General features: G+C 39.2%; 1 protein-coding gene across 1 annotated transcript in view; it reads right to left on the reverse strand.

Moving 5' to 3' along the window:
* CNTNAP5 (contactin associated protein family member 5) overlaps positions 1–19,034 on the reverse strand; it is a gene marked incomplete at its 5' end in the record, with an annotated part of 321,557 nt that overhangs the window by 243,013 nt on the left and 59,510 nt on the right. The window lies entirely within an intron of this gene.

Genomic DNA, 19,034 nt, shown 5'->3' on the forward strand with positions numbered 1-19,034 from the left:
AGACAGAGATTGGAGAAAGAGCACACTTGTGCTTGAATTTATATGCAAGACTGAAATTTACCCTCCAGAATGACAGTCTGGTGGGATGGCAACACGTTGGGAGCTGTTGACAAGTCACTGAATACTTGGAAAGTTTTTTCCTTTCAGTGAATGAAATTTTATGATTTCCCCTCCAGTTAGAGGGTAGTGACTTTTGTTGCAAAAGCCTCTGGAAGAACATAGTAATGATCTGGCAGACTTCAGAGAATGCCCCAGGCAATATGTTTAGTAAAGTCTCTCCACAGAGCAGGCACACAGGAATATGCCACCTGGCCTTTTGCAACGTGTAAAATGCATGTACCAAGCTTCACAAGAGCCCTATGCTGCATTGCAATTATAAAATTTGAACCCTTCCTTAATTTCTTCCCCAAGCTCACACAGACATGCATGGCCAAATTACTTCCCTTAGCTCAAATAAGTAGTCTGCTATGTCCTTCCCCTCTTACTTTCACACCCTCATCTGAGGACAGATGGGGTAGCCTAACACCCAAGTTGGATTTTTGAGCCTATACTGTTTGGATAAGGATAGAATTTGGTAATGTAAGTTTGTTCATTACAACACTGTCATATAAACACTCAATAACATAGTGAGGAATTTCAGAAGGGGATAATAATAATAAAACCCTCTCATTTTTGATTCAATCTCCCATGGAGCAAACATGATCTAATTACTGGAAAAGTCCTGCAGGTTAGCAGGATCTCAGGCACCAGTGTCCTCACACTCAGAGAGTAAATACACAATTTGCAAGGCAGGGCAGGGGATAGGATGTACTGAATTAATGATATTTCAGGGCTACAAAAGACAAGAAATAAAAGCAAAAATTGCTTTATGGTTATGACATGAAATACAGACTGTTTCAAAACTATGTGATACCTTTCCTATATTGAACCAGATTATATTAAAATATTTCTCATGCCTTTCTACAATGACTCTAGAACAGCCCAGATACTTTTGCAATCAAAATACAGCTCTATATGAAAAAATCAGCATATTGGATATAATTTATATCAGTGCATTGACTGATGGACTTCAGAAAGTAAACTTCAGTACAAAATAATTTCCATCTCTTTGGTTAACATCTGCAAAAAGGCCTAATAAGATCTCAGAGTTCAATGAATTAAGGACAAGTATGCCACTGATATTTTCACCATGAGGATAATTAGCCCACAAGTTGCCACGTTCCTGAGCAGATTTCTCTATCACTTACAGCCTTTGAGTCTCAAAGAGAACTCCCAACTGCAATGCAGAAAGGTCTGTACAGTGCTGTGCTCCCTGGTACAGCATGAGGTCAGGCCATAATTGCTCTGCACGAACTTTAAAAAAATATAAATCTGTAAATTAAAATGAGGCTTTTAAATTCACTGTCACTTGTGACCTCAACAGTGATCTAAACACAGATCTCAAACATTAAGTACATCAGTACATCACCCAAACTCACACCAGACTCACACTCAAACTCATTCAAACTTATGTATCCTGTAAAACCCAGGGGAGGAGTTGGGAACCTCTCTGAAAGAGGTTCAAGGTCTTATGAACAGATCTACATGACTAATCAGCAACACTTAAAGCCTAACATTAGAAATAACTGAATGCAGAGATTTCAATTTAAATAGCGTCTAGACTGCTGGTCTTCTTTAGTTCCCTGTGGTTGCTCCCAGACCATGAGAAAGCTCAGCACATCAGCCTGTGGCCCACAAGTTGTCCACAACAAGAATCACAGTGACAGTCTCTGGATTCACACTGTTCCTCAAGTTTATGACTGATGCCTATGAGGCACCAAGTGTCTCAGCACAGCAGCAAGCGCAAACCATTTCAGAGCAATGCATTTAAGGTTCTTCCTTTTCATCTCTGGGGGCTCCAGCCTGGTAAGTAACAATTAGCTCTTCTAAATACTAGATGCTTTGTCTACATTTCTACACTCTTTGCTTCTGTTCCCAGACACATTCATCTGGATCTCTGCTGCTACAGCACTACAACATCATTTTTACATCGTATTCTGGTATCCTTGTTTGGTTTTCCTCTACAAAAAAAACACTAATGAGAGGAATCCTTCCCTGATTTCATATCTAACTATAAAAACATGTAATTAAAGGCTTTAGAATTTAGGACAACATTAACAATTTGAATATAGTTCTGTAAGAACCAGGACCAATACAGTCCAACTTCCAACAGAAAACAAAGTAATGACTGACTGACTGACTTCAGAGTACAAGTAGGAGTTTCCTCCAAGTGAAGCTGATTTTTGAATGGATACTTTGAAGAGATGCAAGGTCACTGTTCTGCTCTTCCCTCATTCAGAATTAACCTTGCAACATTGGAGGTTGCACCTGACATCTCTACATGCACAGACCTACAGTGCAGGACATGGCACAGCTTTTATATGACAAATGAAATTTCTACATATAGAAATATGTAGTAAAGTGCATAGGATTCATTGGTCAGCTGGTGCATGCACAACAATTCAGATCATATGCCGAATAGCTGTGATTTGTCCCTTGTCAGAAACACTACTCATACAAACTGTACAGATTTCAGATTGCTCTACCTTTATAAAATGTAGCTGAAATAGACCACAGGGTTCAAAAAGGTAAGATGTGCACAGGGAGAATCATCCCATAGGCCCTGCTTCCCTGAGAAGGTGGAACTGGAAAACAAACCGCCCAACACACCTCTCAAGATTACAAAACTCTCTAAGAAAGTTTGTTATTATCATATTTCCTTTTGTGAAGGTTGCAGACAAGAAAAAGAAGAAACATTTTGTGCTTACGTAAGGTCAGAGAAGACCCATGGAAAAAACAAAAGCAAACCCAATATATCTTAATTCTCACCATATAATCCCAGCTCCCTCATTCCAAGAGACTTCATCTCCCTCATTTGGTGAAACGGAAACAGACCTTTATTGCAGGTGCTCCCAGATTTGTAGTTTCTGACACTACTCCTTTTGCCTTGGCAGTTTGCCTGTCAGAATAAAAAATCCCCTTCTTCATGTAAACTGCATTAAGTGACTATTAAAAACATTTTTTCTAACAAAGAAAAATTCTACACTACAGAATCATTTAAAACATCTGGACACTCAGAAAGAAAAGCATTTGCCAGCCAGTTGGTTTTGCCTATGTTTACTTCTGACCTGATAATTAGCAAAAAAAGATTTTAAAGAGTGTCTAATTGAACATGTAAGCCATCTTCTTCATGCAAATCATGTAACAATACACATGTTCACTTTCATTTGAGAAATGGGTGCTGACCTTGACTATGCTAACTTCTGAGAAAGAGGCAATTACGGGTAGCATTTACAGTTTTATGTTCAATATTAGAACTGTCATCAGGAATGTTGCCTCTGAAATGAAAAAAATATTTACCCAAAGGCAACCTGATTTTTCTGATTTTTATTCATTTTTTATTTTTAGATGAATTAAAAAAATACAAAAATAGAGCAACTCACTAACTTATTATGAAGTTGTTTGGTTTACTGTTTTTTATTCCTTCCTTGTAGCTTTAATTGCCCTCTAAGTAAATACAAGAAAATCTCTTTCCCTGTGTATTTAAATTTAAAACAAATATAAAATTTAAAAGAAACAGAACTATTACTTCAAGAACATCCAAGTGAGATTTAGACACCAAAATTCTTGGGCTCCTCTGAAACATGCCAGAAAATACCAGCCTTAGCTAATATTCCATAAACTAGTGAACTTCAGAAAAGGCCTTTTGCCAAAATATCTGATTAAGCTCTTTTTTTCATGATGGCTTTTAACACCTGTGACAAGTGTGAAAAAAACAAACCAACCCTCAGAAAAATGTATCCAAGTCCTAAAGAGACAAGATTTCATAAAATCATAGAATAGTTAGAGTTGGAAAGGACCTTAAGATCATCTAGTTTCAACCTCACTGCCATGGACAGGAACACCTCAAACTAGACCATGTCACCCAAGGCTCTGTCCAGCCTGGCCTTGAACACTGCCAGGGAAGGAGCATTTACCACTTTTTTGGGGCAACCTGTTCCAGTGCCTCACCACCCTCACAGTAAAGAACTTTTTCTTTATATCTAACCTGAACTATCCCTGTTTTAGTTTTAAATCCATTACACCTTGTCCTATCACTACAGTCCCTGACGAGGACTCCCTCTCCGGCATCCTTGTAGGCCCCCTTCAGATACTGGAAGGCTGCTATGAGGTCTACACGCAGCCTTCTCTTCTCCAGGCTGAACAGCCCCAACTTTCTCAGCCTGTCTTCATATGGAAGGTGCCTCAGCCCCCGATCATCCTTGTGGCCCTCCTCTGGACTTGCTCCAACAGCTCCATGTCCTTCTTATGTTGAGGACACCAGAACTGCAGACAGTACTCCAAGTGAGGTCTCACAAGAGCAGAGTAGTGGGACAGGATAGCAGGCTTCTGAAACACAGCTAATGTTATCAAAATTGAGTACGCATAGAAATCAGAGATTCAGCCCAACTTTACTTATTCTTCTTGCACATGTTTTACATCAGTGTTTGTAGGCACAATATGATCCAATTTATAACTTTTTTCAAGCTTAAGATAACATTCAGTGGCAGCAATCGATATAAATTTAAACAATTTCTGATTAGTGGACACTGAAATATTCAGAAAGTCATAAACTCCCAAAATCCATCATGATCACATTGATGCTTCTTTCCCTCTGTCCTTCAAAAAGGATCAATCCCTGGAACAGGGGCAGGGTTGATACCAGCCATGACTGAGGTGTGTTAACACACCTATCCTGCTGCTATTTCGCTTGTCCACTTAAAGAGTCAGTGGGACAAAACACATTGATTTCCACTTGTGAAAGCCATCCAGAAAGGTCAGTAATATTTCCTTAATGAAAGCTTTGATGAAGAGGACATGATCAGTTAAAAGATTGCCAATCCCTAGGCTCCATAGATTTTGTATACATTAGATTTGAACTGCTTTTAGTACTGCTGTACCCTCACAGAGACAAATGTGCAGAAAATCTTTGTGAAATTTGCAGTACTTCTACATGGTAGTATATTGTTAGCCAAGATCTCTTTTCAGTATGGTAAGTAGCACCATCCTTACGCCAATGATCTCATATCACTGCAAATGGAAAGTATTTGGCAAGCCACAGTTAAGACTGTGGTCTATGCTGCAGCTACTCTATTAAATAGTTACAATACCAGCAGACAGCAGTACCCAGAGTACTAGAATCACTGAATAATGCAACTGGAGGAGGTATAGGTACAGGGCACAGCATGCCAACAGAGTAAAAATTGCCTTCTTTTTGCAAAATACATAAATTGGAGAAGATGAAAAAGAAAATTACAACTCAGAAACTGTTGTGGGTAGGTTGCACAAAGGAGTCCAAAAGGCAAATGCAGTAGCGAAGTAACATGCCTCCTACACAATCAGTAATAAAAGCTATCTTAAGGGAAGATAACTGCCTCCTGTAGGTGCTCCTCTTCAACAGCCTGGCGTGTCAGCAAAGAGCTCCTGGATTAGAGCTTACTTATAGCTCTGAACCAGTCTTACGTTGTGCAATGAGGGCAGGCACTCTGTGCAAACCCTGAGCTTCAGAGGCAGGTTAACAATGGCTTCACAGAATCACACAGACCTCTTGGCCACAGCTTACTATTTAAATCATAGAATCTTAGCATGGTTAGGGTTGGAAAGGACCTTTAGATCATCTAGTTCCAACACCACTGCCATGGGCAGGGACATCTCACACTAGACCATGTCACGCAAGGCTCTGTCCAATCTGGCCTTGAACACTGCCAGGGATGGAGCATTTAACACACCTTTGGGCAATCTGTTCCGGTGCCTCACCATGCTCACAGTAAAGAACTTCTTTCCTTACAGCTAACCTGAAAATGTAGACGTATATGTTTTGTAGTAAACATCAAGGAGATTTCAGGATATATCAGAGGTCTTATAGCTTCCTCTTCGAGACCTTGCTTGGAAGTTACAGGTATTTTATTTAAATGGGATTTCTGTTGCCAAGACATAATTTTATTTGTTACTAAAATACCAGCAGAGTTACAGATGGTGCTGAAGTTAAATTGTGTGCATAATTTTGATTGCAACTGTAAATTGTCTCCGTACTGGGATTTGAAGTTGAAAAGATACACTTGTATTTATAGGATAGGTAAAATTCCTCTTAGCATTACCCACTTAATGGCATACTTTGTTTTAAAGACATAAACCATTCATTTTGTACCATGCTTATAACTGAGCTCTAGAAGTGACAACTAATGCCTTCTACTTCATCTGTTTCCTCCTGTCTTCTGTAGCTACAGTTCTCCTTAGTAAAGGCATGAAATAAATATCTGGACTTAACAATGGAAATTAACCTTCCACCTTTACAGTCCAAATGGGGTGCATGTGTATAGGAGGAGAAACTTCTGTGAGGGAGAAGAAAAAAAGATACACACATAAGACACAGGAAACAGTAAACAGAGTACAGCTGCAGATTTGAAAGAGACTGAAGGATTATTTCCGTATCAAGGTTCCCCACACAAAGCATCTCAGCAGGATACCACATATTAATGGGTTCTACTACCATGAGTATCTTAGTGCATGATTCTTGGAAAGATGGGCGGGGGGGAAGAAAGAAATCTGTAAAGAGAAATTCTTTTTTATTTTTTTCTCCTAGAGACTGGATACATGCACATCCACAGCTGTGAACTCCATCTGTTAGCTGAAAGGCACGGCATAGTTTTCAAGATGTAAGACACCAGCAGAAGTACTTAACAACACAGGCTTCTTTTCCTTTCACATCAACAGTTAAACTAATAATGAACTGTTCCTAAACAACTGTAAATTACCTATGAGTTCTTTCATTTGCCTGTAAACCTCAACATAAAAGTGTTACTCAATCAGTGCATTTATACAGCAGTCTTTTATGGTACAATCTGCACATGTAACCTTGTCTCACAAAAAAGTAGTTAAGTTTGATCCTGAATAACGCAAGGGGCTCTCAAAAAACTTTGATTTAGTAGTGTATCTTATTTTTTCATTGAAACAAGCACATCTGCCATGTAACTCCTATTCACAATAACAAAATAGCAGTCGAATGAGGAACAGAGTGATCATGTGCCACTTGGGCTTATGAAGCCCAAATGTTAGTTTCAAATAACCATCAATGCAGCTCCAGCAAACTAATATACACAAGCAATACTTGTTTCAAGAGGATCAAAGAACATAAGACAAAACCAGTTATCAGCAAAAATTAGTTAAAGAAAAAATGGTCTTATGTTTAAGGAATAAATGTTCCCAGATTCTGACTCAGTCATAGCCCATGCCACTTAGGTGAGTCATAATGTCTCCATCTATAAAATGAAGGTACCCATCACTAGCTTATACTATATGCTTCTCCTTAGATCACATATTTCTTTAGGACAGGAATGAGCTATTGCCAATGAATGGCAAATACATCACACAAATCTACTGAATAAGAGGACAGTCTGAGATTTCAACAATTACTGAAATCATTGTTATTTCTATATGGAAAAGAAATAAAGACTACATCAAAAGGATGTGATGACTTGGCTTGTCAACATTTATATTTCAAGGAAGAAACCTGCAAAAGCGTATTGCTGTCCAAAGCTGTGATTTACTTCCAGCAGGTGTAACAGCAGCTGTCAGGGGTTCTTACTACTTTCTACTCAGAATATGCTTCTTGTGCCTATTTGCCTTTTCCCTTCACATTTGTGAGATCCTGCAAATTTAAGAGTGCTCTGATCTTTGACCCAAGAGCAGAAAGCTGCAGAGCTGACCCAGCAGACAGAACAGGTTTTATATCTGAAGTCTGCCCTTTTGACATTTAATATACTTCAGCGGACAGTATAAATCCCTTCAATCCAAGCAAGGCAATGTATCCAGAAATTGCCTTTCTGTAGAGGGAAAACACAGGCAAGTGATTGTGTCAGCACAGAGCATTTTTTAATAAGTTATGGAAAATACAATCCAAGAACATAGGGGGTCCTTTGCTGTGCCTACACAGCATCACAAGCATCCTTTTTGTCTTGCTCTACATAAGACTTGTTACTTGTGCATTTCAAATGAAGTAGCTAAAATATTCCAAAAATCAGGACTGTCTCTTAAAGTTTCAGAAGTTTTAGCACCACTTACAAAAATGTAAACTTGATGTCCTTCAAAAGCATCGGACTTTGCTACAAGTATGCTCTGTTCACCAGAGGTCATCACTGAAGGAGGAGGTCAGGACTCCATCAATTAAACCCTGGATTAAAAAAACCCAACCAAACAAAAACCCCACAAAACAAACCAGAAGAGTATTTGCCTTAAAATATCATAATACATACAATTAAAACAACATTGAATTTTACAGAAGAAGTTACTATATCTGTACCCATCAGCAATCTTGACAGACACTATTAGAAGAAAAAGCAGAAGAATGATATGATTAGAGGCAGTTGCAATGGGTTCAGTATAGGCATTCGCTAACATAAAATTAAAATGCAGATGGGGTAAGGCAGATTTTCTGCTGATATTACTCGGTGTCAACATTGTTCAGGAATTCATTGGTGAAGCAGTTTTTTTGATGTTGTATAAACACTTTTTTTAAAATGTGAATGTAAATACCTGTCTCAATGAGAATAAGGTGTATTGGAAAAAATAGTTTCAGCAAACTAAGTAGAGCCATGCTTCATTCCACCACCTAACAATCAGCCAAAGACAAGAACGTAGTTCAGACTACATCTCCAAACTGGATGTCTTTCATGTAGATAGACATCTATGATACTCCCCACACCTTGAGTGACCTTCAAATTCAGCATGCTTGCAGCAGCACTCCTGTGAACTTCAGTGAAGCATCTCAACACCAACTGCTTATCACCATCGCACCTGCAACCAGACACGTAAGTGCAGGCTCTTAAGTGAAGACTCCTTATTCTGCCTTTGTGGAGGTACAGAGTGTTAGTAAGGGTATCTTAGAGAACAAAAACAAGAATCCAGTTCCCATGGTGGGTTTCCTTTTGAGGATTTATACTTGACCCCGATTTCCAAGATTTCAGGATGAATGTAGAAAGGGAAGTTAAAGGAGAATTAGCCTTTTATAAGTTCTTGTCTCCTGCTTCCCCAGCACAGTACTACAGTTCATAGAATGGTTAGGCTGGAAGAGACCTTAAAGATCATCCAGTTCCACCCAGATCACCTAGTTTCACCCTGCCTGCCATGGGTTCACATAGTTTCTCTGCAGTGCTACAGTTTCCCCCCCACCTTGAAGCAAGACCCATGAGAATGTGCATCAGTGTGATGCCACATTCCCATTCTCTCTTTTTTTAACCCAACCACCACTTCAGATGGGCAATGAAGTTGGGCAACCTCCCTCACATGAGAAACTTGACCAGGCCTGAGCTTTCTCAAACAAAATTATTCTGCTTTGGTTTTCCTACGGACATCTATGGAAAAGGGTTCATTTATACAGGCAGTCATTGCAAAGACTTTCAGATAATGCCCTATCTTTGTCTGGTAAGGTTATTTTGTGCACATCTAAATTTATAGCTGTTATCTCTAAGCAAACAATAGAAGCAGCTAGGAAGGTGTGGAATGCTGATGAATTTCACAGGCATACCCAGGTCACAATGCACAGGAATTTAAAAGCCATTGGTAACCAAGAGGTTGTTCCTTGAATTTTCAAATCAATCACGGTCAAGTGAATTCAGCTTTTATTTTTCTTTTGCATTTTTGTAAACTCATGGATAAAACTAATTAAAGAGAAAATCATAAACAGCATGAGGTTCACTAAATATTTTTCACTAAATATTTTCTGTTTGGAAGAGAGCCTCTTCAAATCATGTAACATGCAGGACATACATGTACTGAAAAGCAACTAGAACTCTGAGAATTACAGTGCATCACATAAGGCTAAGGAAATGTTCAACTTCTAGGCTGTGAGCAAGTATTAACAGAGATGAAGGTAGCAATAAGTGCGCACGTAGCATTGCATTTAAATATAATGTCATTTCTAGGGACGGTAAGTAATCATTTCATGTCTCAATAACCTCCAACAAAAACGTCTTATTTAGCCGCAAAACACCAATTTTTAAGACTTTTCCATGCAATTGAGCAGTTTAGACAAGGGGCTGGATTGAAAAAAGTTAAAAATTCCCATTCTTAAGCAAGGTGAATGCAGCTTTGATGTCAGTTAATAGATGAAGATTTTCTGCCAGCCATTTCTTAGGGCAGCATATTCTGTCTTCATCAGTCACAGCGGCATTTTTAGTGCCACAGGAGAAAAGAAACTTATAGATCTCTTAGATTGAATGTGTTGTCAAATAAGCAACAGAGTTTATACATAAATTTTATTTTTTCTCTTTAACCAACCATGATTATTTTAGTAATCAGTTTTAAGACCCTCATGTCTTTGCTACATCTTATGCTACATTACACCCCAGTTCCATGCTCTGAACAAGATCCATAGCACTAAATGATCACAGTCCTCAGCCTTCACATCACTACAGTTCTAGTCCATGACTGCAGACTCACTTCAGCACCACCGCCATTGAATTTTCTTGTTAAGTGGAAGGTATTTCCTGACCCTCTGAGAAACTTTCATCCCCCACTGACATTATGCAAGTATATAAGAAGATGTTGGCAAATAAGAGGACAGAGGATCCCGGCAGTCAGAAGACTGGGGCACACTATAAGAGTGATGGCAGCATCATTTTTCCCAGTGATGCCCTATCCATCACCTTCAAATACAATCCTAGAACTGTTAGGAAGGATGACGTTGTGATCCAGAGAGCAAACTCATAAATATATTTTTAATTACCAGTTCAGTCACAGACACATTCTGGATTTGAGCCTTGTTGAGCTCAGTTTTTCAAATGTATTATTTCCTGCCCTTACTGGTCAGCACAGCAACAGTTTGAGGAAAAAGTGTTTATCACTCTTGTAGCAAGCAAGGGTGAGAGCTATGCAGCTGCTTGTGGGTACAGAAGACAAGCTGAAGACTGTGGATGAAAACACATAAATACTCAGGACCCACTGGGACTACCAAAACCTGAACTTGTATTTTCATGCGGAAACAGTATCCTTTTCAGTCAATATTGAAGATGTTTTAGAGAAGAGATGTTCCCCAAAAGATCCATTAAAATTGGGTAATAGTTATATTTTAGATTACTAATAGATTCAGCATTCATGTTCCCTTCACCCATGTTGACGACACCTTTTAAATCAGTATCCAGAAAAATTCATATGAACTCTGGAATGGTTTTGTCAATCCCAAAGAACGAGATTTTTTTTCCTTAGTGGAAATTAGAAACCAGCTAGAGTAGTGGTCTCAAGGCCACACTTGTCATGCCTGGTTAGCTGCTCACTTCCAAGTCCTGTTCAAAATCAACTAGAAGTTTTGCATGCAAAGATAAAGACTTGATGCAAAAACAATTCTGAAGACTGGAGGTGGGGGAGAAAATTCCCATAGGCTATGCAAGCACACCATAACAGAAAGAAGGGAAAACAACATAACTAGAAAATAGCAGGACTATTCATGCTACACTTTTGCAATATTTGTTCTGCAATAAGCTTACAAACACTAATAATAGAATTAAGAGATAAAATACACTAAGAATCACAGTGCAGTATTTGTTTCACATGACATTAAAGACAGGCATTCTTCCTTAAAAGAAAAAACCAGTGATTTAAAGTGTTGATTAATGTATCAGTTTAAAAGGCAGCTGAACTCTAGTAGACAGCTACCTTCTACTTTGTATAAAGGCCATTCTTCAGCCAACAAGGGAAAAGGCTCACCTTCTATCAGCAGTTATCCTTGTAAAGAACTTTGCAAATAGAAAATAAGAAAATCTCCACTAAAAAAACCTGCACACAACAAAATCAAAGCAAAAAACCCTATCTTCCACTGCGTCATGTGAAAAACAGTATACGAAACAGAGCCACCTTTAGAAAGTTGCTTTAAGGAGCCTTTGTAGATACAACTGTCAAACACAGGACAATTTGGGTAATAATTTGATAACTTTATTTTCAGATATGACAAACAGACAACTCCCCCAGGCTCCCTAATTGCTTGTCACTTTGTTTAGACAGATCCTACTCCTTCAGTACTGAATGACTAGTTCAAATGCTTTCACATATAATTATGGATTAATCTAGGCATGCTTCCTTAAAAACAAAGAAATTCTATACATTAGGCTAATAAGCTTTTAAACACAGAGGAAAGCTCAGCTGTGTATTTTCTTACTCTCTTTAAACCAGATGCAGATCCTGATTAGATTTCTGCTGGTTCACATCCCATTTTAATACACAAACTCCCACATGTTTTATCTCTTCAACAAAGCAATTAATAAAGCATGGCTGAAGCCATTAAAGGTTTGTTCTATGCCCCTCTAAATCCCTTAAGATAAATAAGAATTGATGCTTATTTTGAGCCTTTTGAAATCTGAATAATTTCTACAACGTCCTGCAGACATGAAACCAAAATCTAATTACCTGCAAGTGTAGCAGATACAAGTACACATTCATATCCACTCTCCTATGTGGCAAGCTTTTTAAAGATCAAAGGGCTACCTCTAGCCTTGAGGCTCCTTGTTTAAAAATGTACACAAACTTTTAATGGTGTCACGCACCAGAGCCCTGCACACTGCTTTGAAAATGTACCCCTCAATGGTGGAAGTAGCTTTCCTTGCTATTAGCACTAGTAAAAGAGACCAGGATTATATACTCAGAAGATCCTCCAAAGAAATGTAAAGCCCAGTTGTCTTACAAGAGGTTATTTGCAGCATTCTAACCCAGTACATCTGCCCAATAATAGGCATGAGAGAATTTTTCCCTTCAATTTGGCACTGGAGGAGTCAACAAGAAGCTCCTGCTCCTTTTCTTGCCATTGAACAGAATCACTCATGAAACTCAGAATCAAAGAATGGCTGAAGTTGGGAAGGACCCCCAGAAATCATCTTCTCAAGCAGGGTCTCCTACAGCAGATTGCTCAGGACCATGTCCAGACTCATGTTGGTACTTGTAAGGCTTTTTACTGACCCTTAAGGGCAGAGAAGTAAGGTTCACTATATACGTTCATTAATCCTATCCAATCTTACAACAGAACATGGCATTCAGGAATAAAAAAGCTCTTATGGTGTAAAGTTGTAGCCTGAAGAAACTATAAAAAGCCACCTTCTGTGTCCTACTGAGCTGAATGGAAGTGAGTGTCCTGGGTTCAGCAGTAGTAGTCATTTTTTTCTCCTTCTTAGTAGCTGGTGCAGCGCTGTGTTTTTGACTCTTGGCCTGGGAACAGCACTGATAACACTGATGTTTTTAGTTACTGCTCAAATGTTTACCCTGACCAAGGACTTTGTGAGTCTCATGCTCTGCCAGGGAGGAGGGGAAGCTGGGAGGAAGCAGGGACAGGACACCTGACCCAAACTAGCCAAAGAGGTATTCCATACCACAGCACGTCATGCCCGGGATGTAACTGGGAGTTACCCAGAAGGGCACTCTGCTCGGTCGGGCTCGTTTTTCGGCGGGTGGTATCGTATTCTCTTCCCTTGTTATTTCTCTTATCATTATTATTATTGGTGGTAGCAGTAGTGATTTGTGTTATACCTTAGTTACTGGACTGTTTTTATCTCAACCCATGGGAGTTACATTCTTTCGATTCTCCTCCCCATCCCTCTGGGAGAGGGGTGGGGGGGAATAGAAACTGAGTGGCTGACTTGCCAACTGGCTTAAACCACGACAAGCATGACCTGAGGAGTCCCTTCACATACTTATCCCTAGTAGGTTAAGTGGGTTTTGATGAAGCCATCAGCTTCAGCTACAAAGAGCCTGAGTCAATGCCAAATGAGGCCAAAGGAATTTTTTTTTTTCCCCTCCATTACCTTCAATGGGCTTTTAATAAAACCCAGGAGGCTCAAGCATGCCTACTAATTGCAAAGGTAATTAGAATCCTAGTAAATCATTCTGACTATGGTCACTTGAAACCAGAATGACAAAGAGAAATTACATGATCCCTTGCATATCACTGTGCAAACCACTGAATGCACAGCAAAACCATGATACTGTCCCAGAATTTAGGAATACCACCTCAGGCAATGCAAACCAGCACCTACTACACCAGACTAATTCCTGTCCCCTTGAATTCCAGAGCAATAATTCCTCATAAATCCTATTGACTTTTTATGTACTCACATCACACCCTCTAAATAGCCTCTTTCACTCTCAAAGTTATTCTACTTTTCACAAAAACATTTCAAAAGTTCACATCCATTGGTATAAAGCAGAGACTGATTCAAAGGCTGCTGGACTGTATCTTTTAGGAATAAAAAGTACCAAGTGAGAAAGGTTTATAAAGCCATATATATATTTACACATATATATATATATATAAAAACTTATTTTTTTTTAAATAAAGCTAGGCCTGTTTGCTAACCAAATTCACAGCACAACGACAGACAAGCTGTTGTCATGTGGAATTTCACATTGAACCATTCTTTAAACATTAGTCGGCAATATGATGCTACTTGGCAGTTATTTAGTTATTAAGTGTAGGATGCCCATAGCATTTGGTTATGGCCTTGGCTAAGGCTAGTCATGTTACTTCATTTTTGTCAGCACAAGTGTTTTCAGAATAAGTCCACATTTCTGTGACATTCACAGATATTCTCTGCAGACAGCTGTCCTAGCAGGACTACACACAGTAATGTCTATGGGCAGCACATACAAGATCATGCCAAGCCTAGTTAAAATGAACTGAAGCAACTCCAAGCTTGTTTGTTATTCAAGTAACATATAGCAGTCCTAACTAAAGTAGGGACCATGCACGGTATGAAATGCATACAACAATAGTCACTTTAGGATGGTGCTTTATATAGCATAAAGCATGTCTTCCCTTTCTCTGGCAGGGCATATTACTTTACCTCACATTGCTAACACAGAAATGAGACAGAAGACAAGGTCACACAGAAATCCTTCGGGATGAGGGGAACTGAACTACCCTCTCCAGTCCCCCACCACCAAGCAGCTCTGCTGTCATTACTCATTCTTCTTGAATGAGACATTTGAAACTCATCAAATGCATGAAAAGTGTTTGAATTGAGTCTGGGAAAAGGATGGGGAAACTAAAGGAGAAAAATTAAGAATACAGGCATTAGGAGAGTTGAATAGGACAAATACAATGAGAAGAGGACAAGCCAGAACACTTATAACCTTCCGCTTTTAAAAGAGCTCAGCTCTGTTAGTACAGTATCTGAATAAAACAAAATAGAGTGCTATGAGGATGGCAGAGTAGAAGTTAATCTAGGTACATGTCTGGATCTTAGGTTGATTAGGTCATTCACAGCCTGAAGCTTTCTGGCCATAATAAAGCCTATTCCAAATCATCCCTGCTGTGTCTCACTTCTGTTTATTTGACTAGTTCTGTTCAAGGTCCAGATTTGGCAGAGCCTCTGTTCCCCCCAATGCGCATTTCATTTTCAACCATCTGCTGAAGACTCAGAGCCTTCTCTCTGAAATTTGAAAGATTTAATGACAATTAGCTTGAAAATACTCTTTTTAATTTTATTAACAGATTCTTGAATCAAGAAAATTCACCGGGGAAAAATGTACTGCCTTTCCCCATCACTAAACCTGCCTACCAAGTAGTGCATACGAGGCACATATGGGCAGAGCTGCAAGGCACTTCAAATTCAGAGCTACAACATTAATCCTGTAAGAATTAATCCCAATGCTCAACTTGTGCTATCATATAGCTTTACGGACTTGAATAAGACCTTGTGGAGATGCACAAAGCCATCTGCAAGTTATGCAACAGAATCTTGTTCTTTGGTGTCAAGTCCCCTATCACCTTCCCAGTCTGCTCCCTTCCCAAACATCAAATTCAATAAATACTAGAGGAAAGCATGTCCTCATACTGCTGGTCAGAGAAGTCCAACTTGAATAAGACTTCACCTGGGAAGTTTCATTACCACACAACAGATGTTCAATATGGGATGACTTCCATACTTTGAACCATTTTTACTTTTTAAAAGACAAAGCCACTCATTAAGTTTCTTAGTTTCAAGGTATCCATGAATTCATGACATTTCTGTAGGAGTCAAAGGTGCTTTGCTTTCATGTCTTAGGAACTGACTTTATTTATTTTTTTTTTTAATATACACCGTCACTGCACACCCTTTCTCCCAGCTTCGTAGTAATTCACGTCCCTGGCAACCTTTAGAAATTTGACTCATACTGCTAATGTAGTAAACCAAGGCTGACATGTAACTATGCCCTGAAAATCTTTTGTAAGCTTTAACAGCATTTCAGACATCAACTGGGTTGGTTCCACCTGTCAAAACTACTGATGGTCAGAAGTGTCTCAAGAATGCCTATCTACTTGATAGTTCATGTGCAACTAATTACATTGCTTCCAAAGGAGAAATTACCTCTTTTTGTACATTATGAAGCCAAAATACTGTATTTTTTTCCAATTGGAAGAGGCATCAGGTCTTTCCCTCTGCAAGCTTGTATCTAACTCTGCTTTACAGACACAATGGAGAGCTATAGCCTCAGTCTGTGGCCAGATTTATTTTATGACTCAGATTCCACTGTTGTACTCATATGCCTAAGCCACTGGTTCTGCACAGGACCATCCAGATCAGTGTAACTCAAGTCTCTCTCGAAAACAGTTTCTCCATTAAAATCATACAGGCCACAACTCCTGGGCTACAGTTGGAAGAGAGGCAGCACTTCAGAAAACCTGGTTTACAAAAACAATCTAGGGTACTTTGGGAGGCCTGTTTACTTTCCAGCCATCTGAATTATGTCATCTGGAAACCTTTAGTTTCAATGGGCTGAAGACAGAAGTCAAAAGTCAGGTTACCTGTGTTCAAATAAGGTACGTTTTTCAGAAACAAGGCACAAAGTCTTGCATGTCCCTCCCCACCCCCCTTCCCCAAGAGAGCACTTGTGCAGTGTCCCTTACTGAAAGTATAGTGTTATTATTTTTAGAAGCATAGAGGGAGGAGGTTGGATTTTGGAGCTAGTAGGAAAGTAATAGCTAATAAGCCAACCAACTGCAGTGTGAAAATATGACAGGTGCAAAATTAACTTCCGTATTTCCATGCCAGCCAGAGTGTGCTTAGTCATTCATAATTAAGTTTTTCACACCTTACATAGTCCAAATAGATTTCTGGCAACATTTACTGTCATAACACTTCTTTTAACAGCAGAGACCTCAGTAAGGAAAAGTGCTTTTTGATCAGACAAGTAGGATATCCGAGTCCTGCTTTCATATTTTATATTCTTTCTTAACCACCAATAAACATAAAATTTGATTTTTAAACACGACTTTTTTTTTTTTTTTTTTTGTGAGTCTTACCTTTATTTGCATTGGAAAACTTACAAATTTTCCAGGACTGGATCATGCTTAACTCTTAGCAATTGCTTCTTATTTATTATCTTTTTACTTGAAGATGCTTGTTTCTGTTCTCGATGGCTATTAACATTTATAGTCAACAGCCCTCATCCCCTTTTTTACATTAAATCACAACTCCCACCAACTTCTGGGACCCAAAGATAATTTTCATCATGTTGTCCTGAAGCTCTTTATGGTCCACAACACCTCAGCATGCTCTCTGGTGAGAGATGACAGCCTGCAAAGCAGGTCCTATCCAAAAGCTTCTTCCTCCCTTCTTCCCAAAGGAACAGAGAGTTCCCAGGGAACAACTGGCTTCACAGCAAAATCTTCTCAGACAAGCTGATGCCTCCCCCAGGCCTGAAGAAAGGCCTGCCACTACTGCTTCCGGCTCATCCCTTCTTCCCTTTTCGGAAAGCAGTGGAAGTGCCTTGCGTGGTGCTGTAAAGCAAGGTACCATTGCTGCCTACCTTTGTGGCCTCTTGGAATAAGCTATCAGTGATGGAGAAGCTTGTGGCATAACCATTTTCACAACCTTCAGATGTTTCTCTACAATATGACCCTGAAGTGCAGAGAGGCTTCTTCTTCCATTACATGCTCTAAGACACTGCTCGTTTGCTTTATCTTCCAGTTCTCTACTGTTTCACTCCTTGATTTTTGCTAGACTTGCTAGAAAATGGACCATCAACAACATCCCAAGTTAGTTTGCTGTTAGGCTATTTCTTCATGATTTTGCAAATGATTTAACCAACATGCAAAGGAAGAGAACCACAGTCTCTGATTTACTGAACTAGATGCATCAAACGCTGCCACCGATTTTTTCCACCAAAGCATTTCTCTGCAATCTTAATTTCATTAGCAATTCAAAAGACATGAATACAAATCCCAGAGGGTTCATTTATACTTGGGATTAGTCCCAGCAGACTATTAGTTGTGGGTGATATGGAAAGAAACTCCTAGTAAGGAATGCATCTCACACAGTCTCGGTCCATATCTAGATCTAAATGCTTGAGGCTTGAACGGACAGTTACATTGCCTTGTTTAACCTCCAGCATAATTCAGGCTCTACAAATCTGCATAGCCAATCTGACATGAAACATAATAGATTGCTGCTAGATAAAGTGCTAGAAAATTCACTTGAGGTTTGGGATTTTTTCTGAGTTTTTTGTTTCCTTAAGCAGGGGGTGGAGTGGAGTTCTTTCAGGGAGGAGTATGTGTTTTGGGGTTTTGTTGTTGTTGTTTTGGTTGGCTGTTTTTTGAGGGGTTAAATTAGTATAGGGCTTTTTTAAAAGAAGAGCAAATTACAAGAAAAAGATACAAGAAAACTCACAGTATTTTTTTAAATGCATGAGGATTTATTTTTTTTTTTAATGTGCAATATTGTGCTTCCTTCCTGAACTGTGAATTACTGTAATCCAACCATTAGTTTCATCTCTGAACATTCGCAGGGTCAGCAAAGACTATATCCAGCTCCTCAAAGGAAATTCTGAAAATGTTCCTTCCTGCACTTTTGCTGCATAAGAACTCTGACAAAGGTGTTATTTAAAGATCCCTCCAAGCCTCTGAATGGCATCACTATGTAAATGAGAAAGAAAAGCTGTGCTGATGATAAGCTAAGAAAAAAAAACCAAAACAACCACCACCAGCAGCTCATGGGCAT

Source organism: Psittacula echo (genome assembly GCF_963264785.1).
Source record: "Psittacula echo genome assembly, chromosome: 6".
NCBI lineage: Eukaryota > Metazoa > Chordata > Aves > Psittaciformes > Psittacidae > Psittacula > Psittacula echo.